Source organism: Aedes albopictus, chromosome 2 (genome assembly GCF_035046485.1).
Source record: "Aedes albopictus strain Foshan chromosome 2, AalbF5, whole genome shotgun sequence".
Taxonomy (NCBI): Eukaryota; Metazoa; Arthropoda; class Insecta; order Diptera; family Culicidae; genus Aedes; species Aedes albopictus.
The window spans coordinates 276,515,939-276,525,732 of NC_085137.1; the positions used below are offsets into that span (position 1 = coordinate 276,515,939).

Genomic DNA, 9,794 nt, shown 5'->3' on the forward strand with positions numbered 1-9,794 from the left:
ATTGCATGCGCCGCTGTCAGTTCCACTTCCTCTATCGACTCGCCGCATACCGTGAGGGTAATATCGTCAGCAAAGCCGACCAGCTTTACGCCCGGTGGAAGTGTGAGCCTCAATACACCATCGTACGCCGCGTTCGATAGTACCGGGCCCAGGATTGACCCTTGTGGTACTCCCGCGGTGAAGTTGTACCTCTTTTCGCCCGCATCCGTGTCATAGAGTAGCACCCTATTCTGGAAATAGCTCTCCAGTATCCGGCGTAAACTATTCGGAACTCCTAGGTGTTGAATGGCACATTCAATAGCCGCCCAACTGACGCTATTGAACGCATTCTTCTACCGTGCAATAACGAATTCCTCTACGGTTATTCTGGAACGCTATCTCGGCCGTTTTCGTTACGGCCTTGATAGCGTCCACCGTCGATCGACCCTTACGGAAGCCAAACTGGTTATCCGAGAGACCAGAGTCATCTGGTTTCTCGGTGTGAACCAGTAGCCTCGACAGGATGATTCGTTCCAACAGTTTCCCGGAGGTGTCTAGTAGGCAGATAGGTCTGTATGCCGACGGGTCGCCGGGTGGCTTCCCGTGCTTTGGCAACAGAACCAATCTTTGCCTTTTCCACCTCTCCGGAAATTCGCCTCTGTCCAGGCACATCTGCATAGCCATTCTGAACATATCAGGGCATGCCTCGATGGCCGACTTGATGGCTACCGTTGGGATACCGTCCGGACCTGGAGCCTTGTTCAACTTGAGCGACTTCGCAATTACGATGAGCTCATCGTTCGTTACTGGGGCTACCTCCCCAGGGGGGATGGCAGCCCATGGTCTTGTATCGTGGCGTGGAAACAGCGTTTCCACGATCCTCTGTAGCATCACGGGTGAACGTTCCGGGGGCGCAGACGCTGCTTTCGTTTTGGCCATGACTACTCTGTAGGCATCGCCCCATTGTGTCGTGTTGGCTGCAGATTTTCGAAAGACGCTCGTTTTCGTGCCTTAATCTCTTTGCTCAGTGCCAGTTTAGCCGCCCTATAGGCCTCGCCTCTTTCCGCTCTACCCTAATCGGTACGAGCTCTTTGCATCCTCCTCCTCGCTCTTAGGCAGGACGCTCTGAGCACTGCGATTTCAGGACACCACCAGTATACCGGTTTTCGTCCATTCCTGGGTAGCGCGCGCCTAGGCATCGCGACGTCGCATGCACGGCTTAAAGATCCGACTAGATCATCACTGGACAGATCGTCGATGTTAGGCTCCATACGCAACCTTTCGACGAATGACGCCTTATCGAAGCGCGAAGTCAGCCATCCTCGATGGTTGTCTATGACCTTCGGCTGCGTCCTCCTACCACCATGTTCCACCTTATATCGTACCGCTAGGTGGTCACTGTGTGTGTACCCATCATCGACCCTCCAGTCTGAGCTAGGGTTTAAACCCGGGCTCCAGAAGGTCACGTCAATGATGGACTCTCGACTGTTCCTACTGTAGGTCATTTTTTCACCTACGTTCGCGACCTCCACATTCAGCCTAGCCATGGCTTCGAGTAGTGTCCAGCCTCTCGCGTTAGTCGATCGGCTACCCCACTCAATCGCCCAGGCGTTGAAGTCTCCGCCGATGACCAAGGGACTCAACCCTACTAGCGCGTTTGTTAACGCATCCAGCATTGCTGAGAACTGGTCTATCGGCCACCTGGGTGGGGCATAACAACTACAGTAGTACACCCCATTTATCTTCGCTATTGCGAAGCCCTCGTGCGACCTAGAAACTATTTCCTGGATCGGGAAACGACCGGTTGTACAGATCGCCGCTAGCTTAGCCTTATCCGCTACCAAGTTCCCATTGTCGGGTGGGATGCAGTAGGGGTCAGCTAGCAGGGCGATGTCTGTACTAGACTCCGACACTGACTGCCACATCAGCTGCTGCGCAGCTTCACAGTGATTCAGGTTTAACTGTGTAACCTGCATTATCGCTTAACACTTCAAACTCCTCGCGTGCCTGGGCATTTAGGCCCGCCCGTCATGTGGCCCTTGTTCGCCGTGCAAATCAGGCATTTTGGTGCCGAGTTGCACTCCCTGGCGAAGTGGCCTTCTACTCCGCACCTTCTGCAGAGTTTGCTCCGGTCCGGGCCTTTGTATGCCCAGGACTTATGTCCTTGCTCGAAGCACTTGAAGCACGCCAGCGGCGGCTCGTGTATGCTGAGCGGACACACTGACCAAGCTAACTTGACGCTGCCGCTGCGCAGGCGATTTCGTCCAGGTTTTTACACTGGAGAGTTGCCTCCGCAGTTAGAGCTCTTACCTGTACTTTTTCTCCGAGTACCTCCTGGGCTAGTGCCTTGTAGGATGTTACCGTTGTGATATAAAACTTTATGTTTACTGTATATTTGTTGTTCAAAATAGTACAATGTGTGAAACTAATTAAAATAAATTGTATATCCTATAAATTAAAAGTTATTTAAAAGCATGCACACTCTAGAATTCAGATTTAAAAATAGTACTAAATTAATGCAACCGAAACATTATTTGTTAACAAACCACCATTACACAAACCAACACCCCTCGTACGCACTGCCGAACAGCAAATTGTATTGCCACATATCAGCGATTGGGCCAAATTAGAAAGGGGAACATGGGAAAGGGATAGATAGAGCAAGAAGGCTACAAGGGTCTGAGATGGCTATTCACCAAAACAATGGTCTACTAGTTGATAGCAAGGTAGCCATTGTAAAACCTTAGCTACGACCAGACAGTTCACAAAGAACCGCTCTCAAGTTAAATTTTGAGTGATACCTATCCCGTGAGACTTTCATAAGAATCGAATCAGGTATGAATAGTTTAAGAAATCTACCCTAGTAGCGCTCTAATCCCACTTTTGTACCGGTTACTCGTGCTGTTCAGGACCCAGAGGATTAACGGCAAGAGGTTAGCCCAGAAGCCGGTGAATCGCCCTCGTGTCTCAAGAGAAGGCCGATTCGGCCGAAAAAGGGCATGATACCGCGGCCGCCCTCCGCCTAAAGACACCGCTCAGCACTCCCACGGTTCCTAGAGTTCCCGATCTGCCGGTCCTCACCGGTAATCGACACCAGAAACTGAGTTCACCGGACATCGCCCGGTTCCCCGTCCGCCGGCTCCCGGCTCGCCGGTTATCGGCCATTACGGACCCCGGTAGCTCAGTAGCAGCCCTCGTTCGGAACAGAAGCTAGTCCGAACCATCCCCGCATGATCCCGCATGATCTCCGTACACCGATCGTCATCCACGTTTCTTCCCACGTGGCACCAGTCCTGATCCGCCCGCATGCAGTTAGTCCGGCCCGCACAAACAGACGAACCCTCGCTTCCGGCATCCACCCACGGACCCCCAACGGTCAACCGTCCATTGTCCACGGTCCACGGTCCACGGTCCACCGTCCATCGTCAACGGTCCACCGTCCATCGTCGCAGTGCGTAACCGGCCGGCCCAACCACCCCACCCACAATCACACACACACACACCGATAGAGTAAGTGCAAAAATAATAAATAAGTTAAAATGGTATTTGGTTCTGTATTTATACCATTTTCTGAATGAAAGAGCCCTTGAAAGCGATATTTGCCGACCCTGAGAGCATAGGAGCTTGGGCTCTGACTAGCTGGCATCCAGGGCAGTAATAAGGGGCGATCTGCCCCCGAGTAACAAGGATGCGCCTTTTTCGGCCGCATCCTTCTTCAGCACTACCATCATCTCTCCAGTCCTGGTGCGTCGGATGCTTTTAACATCCGCGCCCAGCGGTGAGAGACGGTTTTCGCCCCGCATGGCCTTCAGCACCTCGGCGTATGTGTCCGCCTCGGCCTTGATGACCAGCGCGTCGCTCCTTCCGCGCATGCGGGCTGTTTTCCCATTTCTCGGCTTTTTTCTATTTCCAACCGTGATCCAAGGGTTCTCTTTCCCTTGGTCTGGTTGGCTACCACCTCTCTTGGGATTGGCCTTACCACGTGCGCGTTTCGCAACCGGTTTGGCTGCCTGGTTGCTCACGCTGGCCGCACCCTTTACCTCCCTCTTCGGTTCCACTCCGGCCTCTGCCTGTCGTTTTTTGGGCCGTGGCTTCACGACAGGCGTCGTCCGTGCAGCTTGGGTCGTAGGGCGGCTTGACCGCTCCGCTACGACCCCGGCGAGCTGCATGTTCTCGTGCTGCATCGTCGCGTTACCCGCAAAGAGGAAGCTGTCCGTCTGCGTGGACCGTTCCTCCTTGCTCGCGTCGGCAGCACATCGCTCCTCTGCCAGGAGATCGAACTCCTTTTTGGCCAGAGCTAGCGATTTTCGCAACTTCAGAAGGCCCTGCTTCATGTCCTTACTGATGTTGTGGCGACCACTCGTGTAGCCGATCAGCTCATCCAGCTGTTCGGCCACAACCACCATCTTTGGCAAACCGCTTCGGTTGCGGTTCAGCGCCCGCGTGAGGTCTGCACCCGTCATCTGGGTTTCCTCAGGCACTGTACCGCTTTTCCCTGAACTTCCCGCTTTTGGGTCGCTGGTGGATGCACCAGCCCCTCGTGGTGGCGATCTCGCCAAGCCACCACGCGCAAACGGGTTCAGTTCCCCTTCACCTTCAACGCTCTCGATCACTGGTTTGAATTGCCGCTATCCCTCGCTGTAAATGAGGTAGTCGCCAAGGATCCTGGTGGTTATCCATGCAAGCAGGGAGGCCAGCCGAGGGTTGGCCCAGGCCCTAATGGGGACTGGGCTCAGAGCCGGATCAGCGCTAATCAGGATACTTCAACTGAACCTACTTCCACCCAGTTAGTTGCCTAAGGTGGGCACAGGTCGGGAACGTACTCTAAGGCCATTCCACGGTTTTACGGGGCGGAAGACAGCGTCGACATTAGCCTACCCGCCGGTTTCAAGTCAGTGTCACCCGACCTTACTAAGAGGATAGAATGCCGTCACCATCAGCTCACTAGTGCGTAGTTACCTAAGCGTGTACCATCTCAAACCAATTACTAAGCGTGACCAGTATGCCGTAATCAGGAACTTACTGGCATCGTTCCTGATGTGCCCGAGGCACTCGTAGCTGGGCTGTGACACTTTGGAAGCGGTGTCAAGTCGCTTGTACAGAGCTTGCTTCCGGATGTGTGGGATTTCTTAAGAGGACCAGCAGAGCCCACTGCAGGTCTCCCCCACGCCTAGGCGTACTCCGCTTGAGCAAATCGTATTTCCCGGTGCTCAGTCACCTTCCGGTGCCAAAGGTGGTAATCCGCACTGACGTGCGTATATGGTTCGCTTAGGAATAAATCCTAGGCTCCCAATTAAAGGCCCACATATTTTTTTTTTATAGAATGAGGAAACCTGTTGGTTAGCAACACCGTAGGAAAACCACATTCTGCACTACCTGACCTTGCTCCGCGGCACGCCCGTTAGGGATTACTTCGTAGAGGAGGGGGGGACTGTGCTTTCGCACTCTCGCTCATCTGTCAGCCATCACACTCGGCATATCTCTAGGGGGCCAACTCGACCAACTGTTGGTCGGCCCGCCATTTCCTCTGGAGGTGGAGCACGATTGTGGATACCGTGGTCGACACGGCATTCCACTTGTCCACCCCCGTACACATCCTCTCAATAATGTTATCGGGAGTAGTATCCCTGCCGCATACCTCTAACATGCTCGACCTCTGCTCCGCAAAACGCGGGCACTCGAAGAGTACATGTTCCGCCGTTTCCGCCCTGTTTGCACACTCCGGGCATGAGGGTGAGTTTGCATGCCCGAACCTGTGCAGGTACCACCTAAAGCACCCATGGCCCGACAGGAATTGTGTCAGGTGAAAGTTCACTTCGCCATGGGGTCTACACGTCCACCGGGACACGCTCGGTATGAGCCTGTGTGTCCACCTACCCTTTGTTGAAGAGTCCCAGACTCTTTGCCATTTCACCATAGACGAAGTTCTGGCGTTTCGTCGCGCACCTCTCGTACCTCTTTCATCGTAGCACTCAACATCCTCGGCCAACACCAGTGATATCGGCATCATGGCCGCTAGCATGCATACCGCGTCTTTCGAGACAGTGCGGTATGCACTGGCCACCCTGAGGCACATCAGCCTATGTACACTCTCTAGTCGGTCAACATTCCTCTGCAGCTTGAGCGCGTTCGACCATGCGGCAGCGCCATACCGTAGTATGGACACCGCGACTGACGCGAGCAGCTTCCGCTTACTCGAGACAACTGCCGAACTGTTTGACATCATCCTAGACAATGCCATAACCGCTACACTCGCCCTCTTACAAGCATACTCGACATGACTACTGAAGCTCAACTTGTCGTCGACCATGACTCCAAGGAGCTTCAGTGAGCGACAGGACTCGATCGAGCACCCGCCCGTGGTGACCATTGCCTGCTGTGCAGACTGGCGGTTGTTCACCACCACCACCTCTGTCTTGTGGTGTGCGAGTGTCAGTTGCATTGACCTCATCCAGCCCTCCACTATGTCAATCACATGCGCTGCCGTCAATTCCACCTCTTCGAGCGACTCACCGTATACCTCCAGGGTAATGTCGTCGGCGAAGCCAACCAACTTTACTCCCGGTGGTAGTGCTAGCCTCAGTACTCCATCATATGCCGCGTTCCACAGTACCGGACCCAAGATGGATCCTTGCGGTACACCTGCAGTGACATTGTACTGTTTTTGGCCTTCCTCGGTTTCGTAAATCAGCACCCTGTTCTGGAAGTAACTACCCAGAATACGCCTTAGGCCAGCCGGGACACCTAAGCGAGATATGGCGCTCTCTATGGCGGCCCAGCTTACACTATTGAAGGCGTTTCTAACGTCTAGCGTTACGATCGCGCAGTACCGTATGCCTCTCCTCTTTTTCTGCAGCGCAATTTCGGCCAATCCAGTCACCGACCTAATGGCATCCACTGTCGATCTACCTTTGCGAAACCCGTACTGGCTGTCTGATAGCCCCGCGTTGTCCGACCTCTCGGTATAGACCAATAACCTTGACAGAATGATCAGCTCTAGGAGTTTCCCGGCCGTGTCTAAGAGGCAAATTGGTCTATAAGCCGACGGGTCGCTTGGTGGCTTCCCGTGCTTGGGCAGTAGAACCAATTTTTGCCTTTTCCACCCCTCCGGAAACTCGCCTCTATCCAAGCATCTCTGCATAGCCGATCTGACCATGTCAGGGCTAGCCTCGATGGCCGCTTTAATAGCCACCGTCGGAATGCCACCCGGGCCCGGGGCCTTGTTCAGCTTAAGTGATTTCGCAATTTCGGCTAACTCCTCATTCGTCACTGGGGGAACCTCACTCGGACCAGGATGGTCTTGTGGTGTGGGTGCCCATGGTCTTACCTCGTGGTGCGGGAACAAGGTTTCCACAATCCTCTGCAGCTTCGCGGGAGAGCGTTCCGGTGGTGCAGATGTGCCTTTCGTTTTGCACATGACTACACGGTATGCATCTCCCCAGGGGGTTGTGTTGGCCGTCTGACAGAGATCGTTGAAGCACGCCCGCTTACGCGCCTTGATCTCTTTGTTCAGTGCCAACTTTGCCGCCCTGTATGCCACCTCTCGCTCCGCTCTCGACTCATCGGTCCGGGCTCTCTGCATCCTTCTCCTTGCCCTGTGGCAAGATGCACGGAGCTCCGCGATTTCTTGACACCACCAGTACACCGGTCTTCGTCCATTCCTGGGTATGGATCGCCTCGGCATTGCCGCATCACACGCTCATCTCAAGGTACCAACTAGACCGTCGCTAGACAAGTAGTCTGTATTCTGCTCCATGAGCATCCGCTCCACAAATGCCGGCTTATCGAAACTCGAGGTTAGCCATCCTCGGTGAGTGTCGCTTATCCTCGACTGCTGCCGTCTACCGCCCTGTTCGATACTGTATCGAATCGCCAGGTGATCACTATGCGTGTACCCGTTATCAACTCTCCAGTCTGAGCTAGGGTTAAGCCCTGGGCTCCAGAAGGTCACATCAATGATGGACTCCGCACCGTTTCTGCTAAAAGTGCTTACACTGCCGACATTCGCGATCTCAACGTTCAATCCCGCCATAGCTTCGAGTAGAGCCCAACCTCTCTCGTTCGTAGAGCGACTGCCCCACTCGACCGCCCACGCGTTAAAGTCCCCACCGATGACCAAGGGGCTCAGTCCAGCTAGAGCGCTTGACAGCGAATCTAGCATGGACGAGAACTGACCTATCGGCCACCTAGGTGGGGCATAGCAGCTGCAGTAGTAGACTCCGCCGATCTTCGCGATCGCGAAGCCCTCGCACGTCGTGGAGATTATCTCCTGGACCGGGTACCGACCGGTCGTACAGATCGCCGCTTTCTTGGCCTTATCCGCAACCCAGTTCCCGTTATTGGGGGGGATGCGATATGGGTCCGAAAGAAGCGCGATGTCTATACTCGACTCCGAGGCGGATTGCCACAACAGCTGCTGCGCGGCTTCACAGTGATTCAGGTTCAATTGTGTGACTTGCGTCATTTTCGGCCGTTCCGTCCACTTATGCTTGGGCACTTAGGCCCACCCGTCACATGGCCCTTGTTCGTCGTGCAAATCAGACACTTTGGCGCCGATTTACACTCCCTGACGAAGTGGCCTTCTACTCCGCATCTTCTGCAGAACTTGCTCCTATCCGGGCCTTTGCATGCTCACGACTTGTGGCCTCGTCCGAAACACCTGAAGCACACTTCCGGCGGCTCACATACATTAAGCGGGCACTCCGACCATCCGACTTCAACCATGCCCTTAGCAGTCGCTTTCTTCGCTTCCCCGACTGGAAGCTTGATCGTCGCGATCTGCGTACCTGCTGGGCCTCGCCTGATGTGGATCGATGCGCTTGGCGCGTCCACATTACACTGCTGTTTAAGAACAGCAGAGAGCTCCTCCGCGGTGGTGATCTCATCCAAGTTCTTGCACTGGATGGTCATCTCCGGCGTCAGAGCCCTCACCCGCACCTTTTCACCAAGCACCTCTTGTGCTAGAGCCGTGTAGGAAGAGCCCTTGTTAACGGCATTCTTCTTCAGCTCTAGCATCATCTCTCCAGTCCTAGTGCGCCGGATGCTTTTAACGTCCGCACCTAGTCCCGAGAGACGCTCCTCGCTCCGCATAGCCCGCAGCACATCTGCGTAGCTATTGCCCTCTGCTTTAAGCACCAGTGCGTCGCCTTTCGTACGCTTACGCGCCGGCTTCGCCTTGGTTTTGCTCAAAACCTTCTCTCTTTCTACGCGCCCTCTCTTGCCAACCGTGATCCAAGGGTTCACCTTCCCTTGGGCCGGTTGGTTACTGCTACCGCTCTTAGCAGTCTCGCCTCGGGGTTTCGGCTCTTTGCCCCGAGCCCGTTTCGCGACCGGCTTGGCGTTACTCGCACTACGCGGGCGTTTGCCACTCACCGGCCGCTCCTCATCCATCGATCTCGGCCGTTTGGTTTGGGCCGAGATTTTTCCACTCTCTGCAGCCCCACCTGGCTGCACCTTGCACACACTCTCTGTGGAGGAGCGGTCCGTTTGCGTGGACCTCTCCTCTCTACCCGCACTACGATCAAACAGGAGATCGTACTCCCTCCGGGCCTGGGCGACCGAATCGCGGAGCCTCAGCAGACCTTTTTTAAGGTCTTTGCTGATGTTGTTCCGCCCACTGGTGTATCCGATCAGCTCGGCGAGCTGTTCGGAGACCACCAGCAGCTTCGGAAGTCCATCCCTATTGCGAGTCAGCGCACGCGTGAGCTCTGCTCCACTCATCTGCGTGTCCTCTATTGCCGACCCGACCCTCGGAGTGCCGTACTCCGACACTTGCGGGGATTCTACCCTCGACGCCTGCGTTGGTGATCTGACCA

The 9,794-nt window shown here is 54.8% G+C and overlaps 1 protein-coding gene across 2 annotated transcripts in view; it reads right to left on the reverse strand.

Annotated features, from left to right (window-relative positions):
• Positions 1-9,422: 9,422 nt before the first annotated feature.
• LOC134288992 (uncharacterized) overlaps positions 9,423-9,794 on the reverse strand; it is a 232,276-nt gene continuing 231,904 nt past the window's right edge. For both annotated transcript variants that reach the window (XM_062854973.1, XM_062854972.1), the window contains one exon: positions 9,423-9,560. The gene's annotated coding sequence lies outside the window, so the exon portion shown is untranslated. The remainder of the gene's footprint in view (positions 9,561-9,794) is intronic.